This window comes from Leopardus geoffroyi, chromosome A1 (genome assembly GCF_018350155.1).
Source record: "Leopardus geoffroyi isolate Oge1 chromosome A1, O.geoffroyi_Oge1_pat1.0, whole genome shotgun sequence".
Lineage (NCBI taxonomy): Eukaryota > Metazoa > Chordata > Mammalia > Carnivora > Felidae > Leopardus > Leopardus geoffroyi.
Genome location: NC_059326.1, coordinates 80,299,679 through 80,316,494, shown reverse-complemented (window position 1 = coordinate 80,316,494; position 16,816 = coordinate 80,299,679). Strand labels below are relative to the sequence as shown.

General features: G+C 49.9%; 1 long non-coding RNA gene across 1 annotated transcript; it reads left to right on the top strand.

Moving 5' to 3' along the window:
- Window positions 1-1,014: 1,014 nt before the first annotated feature.
- LOC123599763 lies at window positions 1,015-4,281 on the top strand. Its single transcript, XR_006713286.1, has 2 exons — window positions 1,015-1,244; window positions 3,952-4,281. It is a non-coding gene; the product is annotated as an uncharacterized LOC123599763 (long non-coding RNA).
- The last annotated feature ends 12,535 nt before the right edge of the window (window positions 4,282-16,816 follow it).

Genomic DNA, 16,816 nt, shown 5'->3' with positions numbered 1-16,816 from the left:
CATCGCCCTTGTACGGATACACCACCTGCTTCCCACCCAGCCCTCCTGAACCCCTGGTGGCCACGGATCTGTTCTCCGTCCCTATGATTGTGTCACGTCAAGAACATGTATCAGTGAAGTCTACAGTACGTAACCTTTTGGGATTGGCTTTTTTCACCCGGGTTAATTCCCTGGAGATTCATCCAGGTTGTTGCCCATTGGTTCTTTATATTTCTGAGTGGTTTTCCGCAGTGTGGATGGATTGGAACTGGTGTGTTCATTCACTCAGTCAAGCACAATTGCATTGTTTTTAGTTGTTGGCTGTTGGGACTGACCTGATAGGAACATCCACGTGCAGATGTCATTTCTCTGGGGTAAGTGCCCAGGAGTGCATTCAAGTCATACGGTGGCTGCATATTTAGGTGGCTTTTTCGTGTGTGTGTGTGTGCGCGCGTGTGTGTGTGTGCGTGTGTGCGTGTCCCAAGTGGCTGTCCTGGCAGTATGCCTTCTCCTCCTAACCTTTCAGAGTCTGCTGATGTTTCATGTGGAACACAAGGGTTCCAGCTGTACTAGTGGGAGCCCGCCACCTTCTGCCACGGATTTTTCTAGGCAGATGTGCGTTAGTTCCCCAGGACTGCCGTAACAATGTACACAAAGTGGCGGCTTCAAACAACAGAGATCTGTATCTAATGGTTCATTCGGAGTCCAAGATCAAGGTGTCCACAGACCCGTGCTCTCTCTGAAAGCTGTGGGGACATCCTTCTTCGCCTCTTCCCAGCTTCAGGTGGTTACAGGTGACCCTTGGTGTCCTTTGGCGACCCTCGGCTGACAGCTGCCTCACCTCCATCACCTCCGTTGTCACATCATCCTCCTTGCGTGTCTGAGTCATCACATGGCCCTGTTCTTCTAAGGACACCAGTCACATCGGGTTAGGAGCCCACGCCACCCCATTGTGACCTCATCTCAGACTCACAAACTGCATCACAATGACCCCATTCCACATAAGGTCACATCTGAGTCACTAGGGGTTAGGACTCTAATGGATCTTTTTTTTTTTGCGGGGGAAATGCCACGTTCCTGCGGAAGAAAACGACACCCAAGCGCCAGCCAGTGGCAGAGCTGGGGTCTGAGTATGATTGGGCCACTCTGGTTACTATATCCCCATAACTGCCTGGGCTCACCCAGCTCAGCCAGCTAGTAAAAAGTATGTTAGTCCTTAAGAAAAAGGAGGTCGTAGCAGCTGTACCAATGGATCAGTACCACAGGTCGTTTTTTCTTGCTTTTCGTTGCGTTTTCTACCTCTCCTTTTGCTGTTTGTTTTCTACTTAATTGTCTTCTACCTGGAAGGTCCGGCATGAATGATTTCAGATCTTTGACAATTATGGATATTTCCATCGTGATCTGTGTACAGATACATTTTGGTGAATGTTCCATTTCACATATATTTTATTTAAGTGTCCTAAAACTCCCTGAGAAGAGGTGAGCAGATACTAACTTCATTGTCAGATGAGGAAATTAAGCATTAAACAGACTAAGAGCCTTTCCCTGGTTGAATATTTATTAAGAGAGAGAACAGAGATTTAAACCCTAACTTGCTTCATTAAAGTCCCTCTTAACTATTTACAGCAACCACCCCTGGGAGTCTTATAGAATGGCTGAGAATCAGGGGCCATTTCATTTTTACTTTGCATTCTTTTTTTTTTTTTTTTAAGTTTAAATATTTATTCCTAGAGAGACAGAGACAGCATGAACGAGGGAGGGGCAGAGACAGAAGGAGAGAGAGAATCCCAAGCAGGCTCTGTTCTGTCAGCACAGAGTCCGCTGCCAGGTTGGAACTCACACAACCGTGAGATCATGACCTGAGCTGAAACCAAGACTCAGACACTTAACTGACTGAGCCCCCCAGGGGCCCCTTTACTTTGCATTCTTATGCACTATTTGATTGAAAGAAAAAAAAAAACCAAGTATGTATGGGTTTTGCAATTTTGTAGAGAACAATGAAATTGGGGCAGGGGTTAGGCAATCGCACTTCTGGGAATTTACCTCAAGGACTTAGTCCCACAGACTCAGAAAGAAACTCGCAAGGGGATATTCGTCAAGGGTGGGGATCCAGAAGCAACGTGACAGGCGTGTGAAGGGCCTGGTACACCACACTCAGACCCCAGCACCCCTTCCCGTGATGCCACCTGTAAGGCTTCCTGGGAACAGACGTATTTGAGGGCAGAGTCGGGAAATATCTGGAAAGATCTTTCCACTACACTAAGTAACACTGGTTTATTTCTGGATAATGCAATCTCATGTATTGTTTATTTTTGCTTTGTCGTGTTTGAGGGGCCTCTGGGGGGCTCAGTCAGTTGGGCATTTGACTCTTGCCTTCGGCTGAGGTCATGATCCCAGGGTCATTAGTTCAAGCCCCGTGTCCGGCTTTGCACTGACTGTGAGGAGCCTGTTTGGAACGTTCCCACCCTCAATCTCTCTGCCCCTCCCCTGCTCTCTCTCTCAGAATAAATAAATAAACATTAAAAAAAAAGAAAGAAAGTGCCCCTGAAATGCAGCTGGCCCTTGCCTTCTCCGGTGGGGTGTTGGCATAGGCTAAGGCTGAGCATTTTTAATTTCTGCAGCTGAAAGGAAACATGTTTATTATTATTTAAAAAAAAATTTGTTGGGGTGCCTGGGTGGCGCTGTCGGTTAAGCGTCCGACTTCAGCCAGGTCACGATCTCGCGGTCCGTGAGTTCGAGCCCCGCGTCAGGCTCTGGGCTGATGGCTCAGAGCCTGGAGCCTGTTTCCGATTCTGTGTCTCCCTCTCTCTCTGCCCCTCCCCCGTTCATGCTCTGTCTCTCTCTGTCCCAAAAATAAAAATAAAACGTTGAAAAAAAAAAAATTTTTAAAAAAATTTGTTTAATGTTTATTTATTTTTGAGACAGAGACAGAACATGAACAGGGGAGGGTCAGAGAGAGAGGGAGACACAGAATCCAAAGCAGGCTCCAGGCTCTGAGCTGGCAGCACTGAGCCCGATGCGGGGCTCGAACCCACAGACCGTGAGATCATGACCTGTCCGAAGTTGGACACTTAACCAACTAAGCCACTCAAGCGCCCTGAAAGGAAACATGTTTAAACCAACCCAGTAGACATCATCTAGAAACATAGTTAAACTGACCAAGTTGTTGGTTGAACCACATGAAATCTACATTTAAAAAAATTTTTTTAATGTTTATTTATTATTGAGAGAGAGACAAAGTGTGAGCGGGGGAGGGGCAGAGAGAGAGGGAGACACAGAATCCAAAGCAGGCTCCAGGCTCTGAGCTGTCAGCACAGAGCCCAACATGGGGCTCGAACCCACAGACCGTGAGATCATGACCTGAGCCGAAGTCGGACACTTAACCGACTGAGCCACCCAGGCGCCCCTGAAATCTCCATTTTTAGGTCATCAAAGCTCATGTGCTGGTTTCATATGGTTCAACATCTATTTTCTTCAAAAAAAAAAAAATTGTTTTAGAGAGAAAGAATGTGCCCTTGTGAGTGGGGGAGGGGCAGAGAGAAAGTGGAAGAGAGAATCCCAAGTTGGCTCCACACACAGAGCAGAGCCGGTCACGGGGCTCAAACCCTTGAACCGTGAGATCATGACCTGGGCTGCAGTTGGACCCTTAACTGACTGAGCCCCGCTCCCCCCGCGTCTCCTCAACCATTATTTTTAATGGTTCCACCTTCATCAAAGAGTAGTTGTTAAGACCTGTCATGTAAGAACGGGACCGAATCCCACCATTTGAACACACTTCACGAGCCACACACCCTCCCCTTCTCCCTGCCCCCCAAAGCCAGTAAATACTTGAATGATGCCAGAAAATTCAATTTCAATTAAAAGTACATACGATGAATTTTCAGCTTTCCCTTTGGTCCTTTCCAAAACTTCCACCCCACTTTTCCTGGTTCAAATTAAGTTTAACTTTAGATTTGCTTTTTCTCTTTTCAGAAGTAATGTGCATTCATTGTAGGAGATGTGCCAAGTGGACAAAAGCACGGGGGTCCAGAAGGGTCAGCACCCCCCGCACCGTGTTCATTGCCCTCGTCTGAAAACCTCGGATCAGCCCCGTTCGTACTTCCTGAAAACTACCTTGGCCTTGTAAAGAGTCCCTCATGGCTTTGCTAGATTATCGAGACCCGTGCTAATACTTACTCAGGTGGCTTGAAGTATGAATTCGTTCCTTAATCGTCAAGCCCGGGTCTGCTGTAGAAGCGTGTGTCCGGTGGTACAGTAAAAATAACCAGCTCCTCTAAGGAATAAAAAGTGACTTGAAACGCAGACCCGAGCACCTTGGCTGGCTCTCAGATACCGTTCTGGATGATTAACGCCTGGGACGAGGTGGTCTGGCTCTGCTCTCCAGCCATAGAACAGTCACCAGGGCCCATGGCATCCAGGGAAACTGAGAATGGAATCAGGTGGGGGGGCGGGGGGAGAGAAGGACCACAGGACCACCTGAGGATGCACAGGAAATCTGCTGAGCTAATTTCTGAATGTATTTCAGAACCACACTGTGGGCAAGTTAGTGCCTGTAAATGATGAGACGCTCACGCCGGAGCTTGAGCGGCGAGGTGCCTTTCTTCAAAGCTGGCCGATCCTGGGGGCCATGGGGGCTCCCCCTGGCTCTGGTGGGTTATTGCAGTGGGGACAGTGCTGTCTTCAGATTCCCGTCTGCTCTGGTTGCAGATGAAAGCTACAGGAAGCATCTGGGAAATGAAAATACATTTATTCCCCTTGGGTAGTCTTAGAAAAAATGTCTTATCTCAGTCCATTGAGGCCGCTCAGAGTCCCACACACGGGGGTGGCTTACAAATTACGCAGCTCTGCAGGCCAGAGGCAGATCAGGGTGCGGGCTGGTCTAGTGTCTGCTGAGATGTCCTCACTGCGCCCTCTTGGGGTGGGAGCGGCAGGGGCTGTCTTGGGGTCAACTCCCAGGGGTACTAACCCCCTTCAGGAGGGTTCTACCTCATGACCCAATCTCTTCCCAGATGCCCCCCTCCTAATCCATCATCCCCTTGGGTGCTAGGGTTTCACCGCATGCATTGGAGGGACACAGACAGACCCAGCAAGTACGCATCTTTCCTCTTAAAGATGACGCCTGCATTGCACAACGAAGCGTGGGAATCTTGCCCGTGTCCTGCCAGGAATGCTGGACCGTGGGCCCCCTGGAGAGCCTGGGGGTCTTGTTGAGCACAACCCAGGGTGCCTTGGGCAATGCCCACGGGAGTGGGAGCTCAGCTCTGGGCTCCACTGAGGCCCTGAAGAAGGATCCTTCTGGTCACATTGCAGGCAAGAGCTCTGCCTGGAGATAGGTAACATACAGCGGATTCAGAAAGAAGCTTCGTCTGAGAAAGCAGCTTCACCCCCACAGGGAAGGAGACTGGCTGGCCCCAGGATGGGAAGTTGCCTTGGCAGACATTTCCACAGCGGCCACACCTCCCATCTCCCCCTAAGAATTCAGTGTCTCCCCACAGCAGCCCTGTCTGCCCCCCTCACCCTATGGTTGTCACATGGACCCTGCTCTCTCACTGCTCAGGGGCAGTGAGAGACCTCACATGTGCATGAATAAACTTGCCCTCTTTTCTCCTGTCTGTTGTTAAGTGTCCAGGCCCCCGCCACTGGGTCTGCACCGGTAGAGGGAAAGCGTTTCCCCCAACGATACGAATCAAGAAGGGCAATCCTGGGGTTGGCAACACCCCCTCCCTGCTGCCCCCTGAAGACAGCTGTCTGCTGCCCCATGTCTGCCCACGTGTGGGTCGTGATGGTCTCTTCCCCGGAAGGTCCAAACCTCACAGGGATGCAATTCAAGAAATTTACCAGAACCATGAAACCCTGCGATTAGACCAAGTGGTGGCTTACGGGCACCAGTCGCAGCCCTGGCTTAACGTCCTGAGATGAGGGTCACCTTCTTTTTCAGCAGGCATTATGCTCATTGTTTATTTAGTTTTTTTCAGATCTTCAGAAATTCTAGTCTTTAAGAAGGTCTGTTTTTACAAGTCTACTCTTGGCAGGATTTAGGTTTGATTCCGGAGGGGCCAATGTTCCATTCCAAGGAAAGGTAGAGAATATTGTACGTAACGGAGTTTCAGTGCACAGATAAAGACTTACGGGACACTTATCGACTGTATGGTGCGTGGGGGTGCCTGGGTGGCTCAGGTCATGATCTCGCGGTTTGTGAGTTCGAGCCCCGTGTCGGGCTCTGTGCTGACAGCTCTGAGCCTGGAGCCTGCTTTGGATTCTGTGTCTCCCTCTCTCTCTGCCCCTCCCCTGCTTGCACTCTGTCTCTTTCTCTCTCTCTCTCTCTCAAAAAAAAAAAAAAAAAAAAAAAAAAGAAAAAATAAAATGAAATTAAAATAAAAAGCAAACCCACATGATGAGGGGAGAGCCCTGGGGAGGCCAAGGCATACATTGTCAGGAAAGCTACAGATTGTCAAGAGAGAAGCCAGAAACAGGGTCAAAGGCCACAAATGTATTGAGTGGCTGAAGTGACCGTGAGGTGGGTCCCCGGTGACGTGGGTGAGAGCAGTTTCGGGGCACGTGGAGGGCAGGCTTTCTGGAGGAAGTGGAACAGCTAGTGACCACGAGTCTTGTGGAGAATGGAGGAGTTTTAGCCACACAAGGGAGGAAGCCCCTTGCTCAGAAGCCTGCCCATCATGGCTCAAAATTCCAGCTGAGACTCAGTGAGGAAGAAGAAAACAAGAAACGTACAAGAGGAGAAGGGGGTAGTTCACAAGGTGGGCGTAGCCATTAAAGGCCAGGAAAAGTAGTTATTTTTTAATGTTTTTATTTACTTATTTTGAGAGAGAGGGAGGGAGAGAGCATGAGTGGGGAAGGGGCAGAGGGCGGGGGGAGAGAATCTCAAGCAGGCTGTCAGCACAGAGCCCAACATGGGGCTCAATCTCAAGAACCAGGAGATCATGACCTGAGCCCAAACCAAGAGTTGGACGTTCAACCGACTGAGCCACCCCGGCGCCCCAGGAAAAGTAGCTCTTTCGCAGAGAATTAAAAGAACAAGAAGCCGTCCGCTGGGAGACCGAAGAGGTAATCGCGGACGGGATAGCACCGTGTGGAAAAGACTTTCACGTACAGTGTCTTAGAAACATTCAGCATCCACTCAATCGGTTACTGAAAAATCAAAAGCAGTGAACTTGGAGTTCCTTGTTCTCTGGGCACAGGGAAGGTCACTGTTTCACAAGAGGAAGTCGAGCCGTTGAAAGCAAAAGCTAAGCCTGCATGTCAGACAAGGGGAAGGATGAAGAGAAAATTGCACAGGTTTGGGGGGAAGTCAAGGGTCAAAGAGCAAGGGCAACGCAAAACCCAGCAAAGACCCAAACCCACAACTTTCCAGAAGCCCCCTTAGCAGACGGAGTAGTTAAGTCTCTTGCGTGCATTTCCAAACATGGAGGCGAAGCTTGACCTCGGAAGCCTGAGGCCCGGGTGGGAGGGAGGACCTTTCTCTTAAGGTGTGTGCCATGTGAGTGTGAGTTTCCCTGCCGGGACTCTGCTGTCCGGGTGGCCAGGTTAGGCCTCCTGGAGGAGCTTTGCTGGGAACCCCGTGCAAAAGAGGCAGGAATGCAGACAGAAGGGCTTCGATGTCCTGTGAGCTCCGGGCCCCTCAGTCCTCGTTACTCTGCACACAAGCTGGAACCGTGTGGCCCAGGGAACACCCTTCTGAGCAAACACCGCCCCGTTTTTGCACAGGGGCAGAGGATTCCTGCGGTGGCCCGCGAGCCTCCGGGCCTGGTGGGTGGAGGCCAAGGAGGCTGGGGAGATTAGCCCCAGGGCCCCCAGGAGTAGGGGTCCCAAGCCTGAGCTGCTCAGACTCACCTGGAGGCCTGGGCCCCACCCAGAGTTCCTGACCGTGCGTGGGGCTGGGGCCGGAGAACTTGGGGTGCTTCAAGAACCACAGGCCTGGACTGAGGAAAACCATCCCTGAGAGCGGGTTCTCAGGACTGAATAGGGAACAGCCAGATGCTAAGGACCCATGTCTTAGCAGTGAGCAGGAGGGGCGTCCCAGCTTAGGAGGACCCCAGAGAAACCATGGGCCCAGGGAGGAAAGGGGCATCTCCGCCAGGGCCAGAGACAGAGGGGAGGGGAGAGGCTGGGACCTGACTGGGACTTGACTGCCTGAGGCCCCCCATGGCAGTGCTGGCCTCTCCCCCTCCTCTCTCTGTCCTCGAAGCCCTTGAGAGTTCTCCCCACAGACGCACATCCTCCAGGATGAGGTCCCAGACTTGAGGTCAGTCAAGAGGTGAGGCACAGACAAGCTGGTCTGTTACACAGAGGAAAGGAAGGGGTCACATCTCCGCTCTTGACTTGTAGCCAAATGGCGCAATGCTGCTGGCAAGGGACAGGGCGGCTGGGCACAGGTTCTCCTGGGAACAGCAGCACCAGCCATGCCTGGCAGAGTCCGGCTGGCCTTGACCTCGGACCTCCGGGACTGCGAAGAGATAACTGTGTGTTGTTTAAGCCATCCGGGATGTGGCACTGGGCACAGCCGTCCGGGCAGACGAATACACCAGGGAACAATATGTCAACGTGCTTGTCCCCAAGGAAGTTGCAGTCTGTTCTGGGGACAGAAATGTAAAGACCCGTGTTCATCACAAGACAGACAAGGGTGTCTGAGAGATGCTTAAACCAGGGTCAGGACAGAACAGATGACCCACACTCTGGGGATCTGCCTATGGAATCACCCAGATTTGGATGAAGCTGGGCTAGGGATAGACAGAATGGACGCACTGGGAGATAGCACCAAGGAGGATGCTGCGGGGCTGACCCCAGACCAGTTCCGGCATTCGTGGGCAGGACCTAACTTCAGGTTTCCCCTAGAGTGTGTGACTCAGGGGTGGTGACAGCAGATGATGCAGAGGCCGGGCGGGCCATCGGGAAGACGGACTGATGGTACAGGGGACAGGATCTAAGGGCACCTGGGTGGCTCAGTCGTTAAGCGTCCAACTTCGGTTCGGGTCGTGATCTCAGGGTTCGTGGGTTCGAGCCTCGCGTCGGGCTCTGTGCTGACAGCTCAGAGCCTGGAGCCTGCTTCGGATTCTGTGTCTCCCTCTCTCTCTGCCCCTCCCCCCCCAAATAAATAAAACATTTTTAAAAATTAAAAAATATATGTATTAGAAATCTACCATTTTTGGAATTTTGTATTGGCTTCTTTTCCATTTCTACAAAATTCTTTAAATTTGTTTTGAAGTTTTTGGATAGTTTTTATGATAAACAGAAAACGAGCTGATGGAAGAAGGCATTGGTGTCAAATTAGATGAGATTCTATTTTGAAATCTAGGAAGAAGCAGATTGTTGAGCTACAATAGCAGCCTGTATTGCTAGTTAGATCATTGCCGCTTTGGGTATTTTGTTTCACTTTCTTTAAGCTGGGAAGGGAGTTTTCAAATGTTCTCAGTCAGGTTCCCACCTCACCCCCTAACTTGTGTGCAGACGTTTATGCCAAACAAATAGTCTTTCTGTGACCGTGGTTTGCCCAGCGGCCCTAGAAGGGTCCCGAGGCATTGCTTCCCCAATCCCGAATCCGGGAATCCAGCCCTGGGGTCATCCACTGACTCCAAGGAAGGGAAGAGCAGAGACTCGGGGTGGTGGATTCTGAAACTGAAACGGAAGACCGACTCCATAAACACCCACAGTTTCCTGCCCAAGCTGGGGTGGGTTGCTGTCCCTGAGGGCCTGATTCATCATGCTGGGTGCTGTTGGTGCCGGCTGAGGGGGTGTTGGTCGAAGTGGGGGGGCTCCCCCCAGGGAGGGAATAGGGATCTGACATCTCCCATGCACCCCTGTGTACAGGATCACACGCCTCCCGGGGGCTGGGAGGTACCATGCACATTTGGTAGGTGAGAAAAGAGTGCAGGACCACTTGGAACACTTGCCCTGATTTGCTTGGTTAAAACGTAGCCAACAGGGTTCCCAATTCCATTCTCTTGTCGTCTCTCCACACTCAGCTGACACCAGGCCTTCGGCAGTAAATTGAAGGGATCACGACGGATATTGAAATGGCCAGAAACTGTGCAGGAAAGACTGGTACGTTTGGTACCTACAAATAAAAGTACACGTACGTTTGGGGCGCCGGGGTGGGGGGGCTCAATTGACTGAGTGTCTGACTTCGGATCAGGTCATGATCTCACGATTAGTGAGTTCCAGCCCCGCTTGGTCTCTGTGCTGGCAGCTCGGAGCTCAGAGCCTGGAACCTGCTTCAGATTCTGTCTCTCTCTCTCTCTCTCTCTCTCTCTCTGTCCCTCCCCCACTCACTTGCACATGCTCTCCGTCATTCTCTCAGAATAAATAAATAAACATTAAAAAAAACTACCATCAACAAGGTTGACATGGTTGAGTTTTGTGTATGTATATATATATAAACTTTTATATGTTATATTTCATAGAAATTCACTTACAGGTATTCGCTTTACATGTTTTGTGTGTATGTGTTGGAAATTCATTTACATATGATACACATATGACTTCCAATCTTTTATTTTGAAGAATGGCAAATCTATAGTAGCACCATGATTTAAAAAAAGTGTTCACGGGTTTTTAATGGGAAATTAAGAAAAGGAAACCCACCAACGACCAGTAGATTTTTATTTATTTATTTATTTTTAAATAGTTATTTCTTTGGGGGAGAGAGCAGTGGGGAAGGAGCAGAGAGTGGGGGACAGAGGATCCGAAGCCGGCTGTGCGCTGACAGCCTGTCAGTGAGGGCCCAATGCGGGGCTGGAATTCACGAACTGCGAGATCACGAACTGAGCCGAAATCAGACACTCAACCGACCGAGCCACCCAGGTGCCCCCTGACCATGGATTAAAAAAAAAAAAAAAGGTTATTTATTTATTTTGAGAGAGAGAGAGAAAGTATTTGCGTGCCATGAGTGCACACGAGCCGGGGGGACAGGCAGAGAGAGAGAGGAAGAGAGAATCCCAACGAGGGGCTTAATGTCATGAATTTTGAGATCATGACCTGAGCCCAAATCAAGAGTCAGACGCTTAACCGATTGAGACACTCCGGCTCTCTGACCAGCAGATTTTTAAATAACGATTTTGACCTTACTGATGATCAAAGAAGCACAAATGGAAATGAGACCTACTTCTACCTACCATGTTGGTAAAGATTAAGCTTTGTCACCGGATATTGGGAGGGTGTTGGACAGACAGGGGAAATATTCAGCACACACGCTGCTATTCTGTGCAGAATCCCATGCTGACATCACTACTCTCAGTGCATCTGCCCACCGAACCCCAGGGAGATTATCAGTTAGCTTTGGCAACAATTGAAGGCTCATTCGCCACCCAGGAGAAGAGAATACTGTAAATCAGTATTAACGGAAGTATACAATGAAATCATATTTTTGGCATTGAGGCATTTTGAGCAATGTCAGCTGAGTTTTTTACATGTGGGTGGCAGAAATTCCTGTCTCCCACCCCCCCCCCCCACTTCTCCTTTTCCTAATTACAGAATTTTTATTTGGGTACATGATGACTCAGAGTTAAAGACTACATTTCCCAGCCTTCCTTGCAGCTAGGTATGGCCATGTGACTAACTCATGGCCAATGGGATATAAGCAAAAGTATCATGTGTCACCTGTTTGACACTCTGCCTGTCCTTCCTTACTCCTGCTGCTTGGAATGTGGCTGTGATGGCTGGAGCTCCAACCGGGACTTGGAGGGTGAGAGTCGACTCTGAGCTGGCTGAGCTGTGAGCTGGAAGGAGTCCTGAGGATTTTGCAGAACAGACTGCCAGGCCAGCCCCAGATGGTCTACCTCAGAACTTTTTTGTGAAAGAAATAAATGTCTGTCTCTTTTAAACTCCAGTTATTTGGGGCTTTCTGTCCCTGTCAGTGAGAACCTCATCCTGACTGACCCAATTTACACATGCTTCACCTGGCAATTCTGGCTGTAGCAGATTAGCTTACAGAAATGACTGGACAAGTGGGCAAAACTGTCTCATATCTTAGGATGCGATGGCTCAACCCACTGTGTCCACGATAATGAGGGGTAGCATCTTCAGCGGCCGCTGGTACATGTAGAGAACACTTTATATATAAATCGCTTTTGTTCTGAAGGGGAACCTGGGTCTTGTGGATGTGAACCACGGAGAAAGAAATGAATATTTTATGGCTGTGAACGTTGGGGTCCTTGCGCAGATGGCGTGGTGCAGGGCAGGACCTCCGATTTAGACGTGGCCTCTGCCACAAGCCTCTTGATTTCGGCTCAGGTCATGATCTCACAGTTCGTGGGGTCGAGCCCTGCGTCTGGGCTCTGTGCTGGAAGTGCAAAGCCTGCTTGGGATACACTGTCTCTCTCTCTTTCTCCCTCTCTCTCTGCCCCTCCTCTATTTCTCTCTCCCTCTCTCTCTGCCCTTCCCCCGATTTCTCTCTCTCTCTCTCTGCCCCTCCCCCGATTTCTCTCTCTCTCAAATAAACTTAAAAAGAGGAAAAAGGAAATAACCAGGAGTGATGTTCACCTCTGAGAAATTTAACGATGAATTTTAAAGTGCATTGGTATTATTCTACAGCAGTGGTTCTGAACTGAAGGCCATTCTGCCCCCCAGGGGACAGCGGGCGTGGTCTGAACAGATATCTTGGTTGTCACCACGGAGAGGGTGTTAGGGTGTTAGTCCTCCCATCTGGTGGTTAGAGGCGGGGCGCTGCTACCCGTCACAGGACCCCCCCCCCTCCCCCGTGTGTGGCCGTGCTGAGGTCAGGGATCCCTGCTCTAGACAGAGACGACTGTCGCCTGAGAGCTGATGGAGACGTGGCAGCACCCCGTTTTTCCGGATGTTTGTCCACGGCTCCTCTCTCTCCCCCTCCCATGCGCTCCTCCTGTCCCTCCTCCCCCCACTGTATCCCACGTGCAATCCACAGCAAATCCGGTAGATTCCACTTTCAAAGCACACTCAGAGTGTAAACACTTTGAACATTCCTCAGTTATCATGCTAATCCCAACCACCGCTGTCTCTCCCAGATGCCTCTACCTCCACCAGGGCCGCAGCCACCTCAACACAGCAGGGAAGTGACCTTGTTTCCCCTCTGCTCAGAATCCTCTGTCACCCTTTTACCTGGCACAGCGTCTAAGCCTTAGCCCTAATGATGCCCTCTAGGCCCTGGTATCCTTCTCTGCCACGCCCACCCCTAACTCACAGCCCTGACTTCTAGCTCACCTCCTCTCTCATCTTCTGGCTGCTCTGACCTCTTGTGGTCCATCAAGCCCGCCAGGTGGGTTTCTGCCCCAGGGCCTTTGTACTCCCTGCTGTCTACCTGAATCCTTCCTTCTTTCTACAGATGAATGCACCTTCAACTCTTTACCTCCTAATGCTTACAGAAACTCCATCTTGAAGACATCCTGTTTAAAATGGAGCTCCCTGCATTACCGTCAGGCCTTGTTCTCTAGGTACCTTCCCCGTTTATTTTTTCTCCGTCTAATATTTAATCACTAAGACAGTATATATTTTGCTTGTTTATTTTGTTGGTTGCCTTTCTCGTTGCTTGATTGCTAGGTCGGGGTTTAGAGTTCAGTGCTACAATTCCTACCCACTGAGAGAATAAATGAGAGGTAGGGTTTGTTGTTTTGTTTTGCTTTTTTTTTTTTTAATTTTCAGTTTATTTATTTTGAGAGAGAGAGAGAGAGAGACGCAGGCAGGGAGGGGCAGAGAGAGACGGAATCCCAAGCAGGCTCTGCACCATCAGCATGGAGCCTGATGCGGGGCTCGAACTCACAAACTGCGAGACCATAACCTGAGTCGAAATCAAGAGTCGGATGCTTACCCGACTGAGCCACTCAAGCGCCCCATGTTTTGCTTTGCTTTAAAAAAAAAATTTTTTTTTAACATTTATTTATTTTTGAGACAGAGAGAGACAGAGCATGAACAGGGGAAGGGCAGAGAGAGAGGGAGACACAGAATCTGAAACAGGTTCCAGGCTCCGAGCTGTCAGCACAGAGCCTGACGCGGGGCTCAAACTCACGGACCGTGAGATCATGACCTGAGCCGAAGTCGGACTCTTAACCGACCAAGCCACCCAGGCGCCCCATTGCTTTGCTTTTTAAAAAGGAAGAAAGTACTTTAAAAGGTAAAATTGTGGCACGGCAAGGTACCTAGAAACACTCCCAAGTTACTTTGCAAAATCCAACGAAAGCAGCCATATTTTCTCATTTCTTTTATTTTCACTGTAGACAGTCCCAGAATTGCTAAGTTTACATCTCTTTTAAAAGGAAACTGCAAAAAAACAAAACAAACAAACAAACAAAAAAAAAGAGGTTAGAGTGGGAGAGAGCCAAAGCATAAGAGACTTAAAAACTGAGAACAAACTGAGGGTTGATGGGGGGTGGGAGGGAGGGGAGGGTGGGTGATGGGTATTGAGGAGGGCACCTTTTGGGATGAGCACTGGGTGTTGTATGGAAACCAATTTAACAATAAATTTCATATATTGAAAAAAAAATAAAAGGAAACTGCATATTTTTCTTGGCCTGGGGAACGTTTCATCTAGCAATTGGAAAAAGGATTAGCCTGTTAGGCCAGTGGTTTAAATCCAGGCAGAGTAAACATCATACTTGGCAGGTGAGTAGCTCCTTAAACAGACTCAACACGACGTCTCCCTCCTTCCTCAATACGGCCTCCTGTGACCGTGACTAGGGTGACTGACGGTCTTCTGGCATTTTTTAGGAGTGGTTGAAATTTGACATGGAGACAGACATTCTCTCATTTGAATGTAGTTTTTCAAAGTGCCGGGGAATTAAAAATTTTTAACACACTCGCTGAAAGGATTCTACACGCCAGGCACTGGCTGGGTGCTGGGATGGTCCGTCCCCTGCGAACCTGCTCTGAGAGCAGCTGTCTTCTGCAGTGGAGACAACATTCAGTTAATGAAATGTATCCGAATACACAATAATTGAGCACGGACCCTGTCTCGGTTCTAGGCACTTGGGACACACACAGAACAAAACTCAAGGACCCTCATGGGCTCACAGCACCCTGTTTAGTGAGTGAGAGGGTAAGCTGAGACAAGCAAGGATGGCTGGGGAGGATACCAAGTTAGTTTAAAACCTGCTCCCTGTCTCTACGGAATTTGACAATTACTATAGGAGGTAAGAATGAAAATACAATGGTCTGCTTAGCAAGTGCAGAGGCTTGGAAGGGCTGGGAGGGTGGTGGATGATGTGGTTTCAAGTGTTGGGGGTTGGAGCCAACAACCTACAGAGTTCTCCAGACGTCTTCAGCGCAAAAAGGTGGTCTTGTTAAAGCATGGGGACAGGAGCTGTGGGCAGAACAGGGTGCACTGGGGTTGTGATAGGTGACTGATTACAGACCTTCAGGTTGGGAGGGGGTTGGGGACAGCATAAGTCTCTAAGGTATTTTGGAAGCCAGGTTTCCAGGCTCCTGAGGGGGCTCACAATTGGTAAGGTTGCTTTTTTTCTTGTAAATCATTAAGATGGTTGCAAACTGACAGAGACTCCAGAGACTCCGGTCCTGCACAATTGTGATCTCTGTCAGGTAACTATTTGTTTCTTTTTAGCAAAGCACTGACCTTCAGACACTTGGGCGTTCCTGGAGGAATGTTAGACCCTGCCTGCCTCATTGTTAGCAGGCTGCAGGTTATAAGGAAATTTAATTTTATTTTCTTTCTTTTGCCTTTGTTCTCATCAGTGGACATTCAGAGAAAGGACTGTGACAGGAGTCACCGAGGGGGGCCTGGAGGAGGGGACCTGGTCACACGGATGAGGGGCTGGGGGTGCTGACAGGTGAGGCAAACCCAGTAAGTGAGGGTGGGGGGCAGCACACCTGGGCATGGTGCGTTTTCAGGACACAGCTTCCCCTCTCCCCAGGATGGTGAACTTGTCCGTCCTTTTCTGACTCGAAGCTTTCTTGAGCAACTATTGTGTGCCAGCTAGGCTTTGATGTGGAGCACAAAAGCAGGGGACAGGACAGGTGGGCAGAAAGAGCTGCACTGGGGTGGTGAGGAGTGACCGATTCTAGAAGATTTTCTACTCTATGGAGGGGAGGGTGGAGTCCAGCTCCCAGGAAGTTGAATCCTCGGGTTTGTGGAAGTTCGGCTGTTGATAAGATTGCTTTTTTCTTGTAAATGAAACCGACGTTGACTCAAGTCCTGCCTGCCTGCGACCTCTGTCAGTAAACCACTAGTCGTCCCCTCTGGCAAAGCGTTAACATTAAGGCAGTTGGGCGTTCCCGGAGGAGTGCTCTATTCTGCCTGACTCAAGTTATGTGTCACTCAGGTTATAAGGAAATTGAATTTTACCTGCATTTCTTTTTGCCTTTGTCCCCCACATCAGGAAGCAAGGCAGGTCTCTGAACAGGAGACGCAGGAGTTAGGAAAGGTCCTGCTCCCCAGACTCACGGGGAGGGCGGTGCGGTCACACCTCTGCACACCTGCACCCGAGCACCTGCTGGGCCAGGTCCTGTTCCCCCTTTACGGCGACCTGCGGCACACACAGTGCCCTCAGCAAACCACCGACCCGGATTCAAACTAGAGCATCGAGTTCCGCCTCAGCAGTTTTTTTCTAAACTAAATACCAAATCCCACACGCTGCACATTTTAGAGGCGTTTCAAGGTTTACTCAAAAAGGAGGAGAGATTTTGGCAGCAGCCACGGCAACTGACAAAGGCAGACTGTGACTCCCAAGTTTCAACCGGTCACGGCCGCGCACCTTTTCAGATACAAAACCGCGCAAACGATTTCTTGCAAAAGTGCAGAAAACAAAACAGAAGCGACCCTGGAGGCTTCCCTGCGCGGCCTCCCTCCCCTCCTAGCTCCCCGAGCCTCCGCCACGAGGCTTTTTTCAGACGCTCCTCGAAG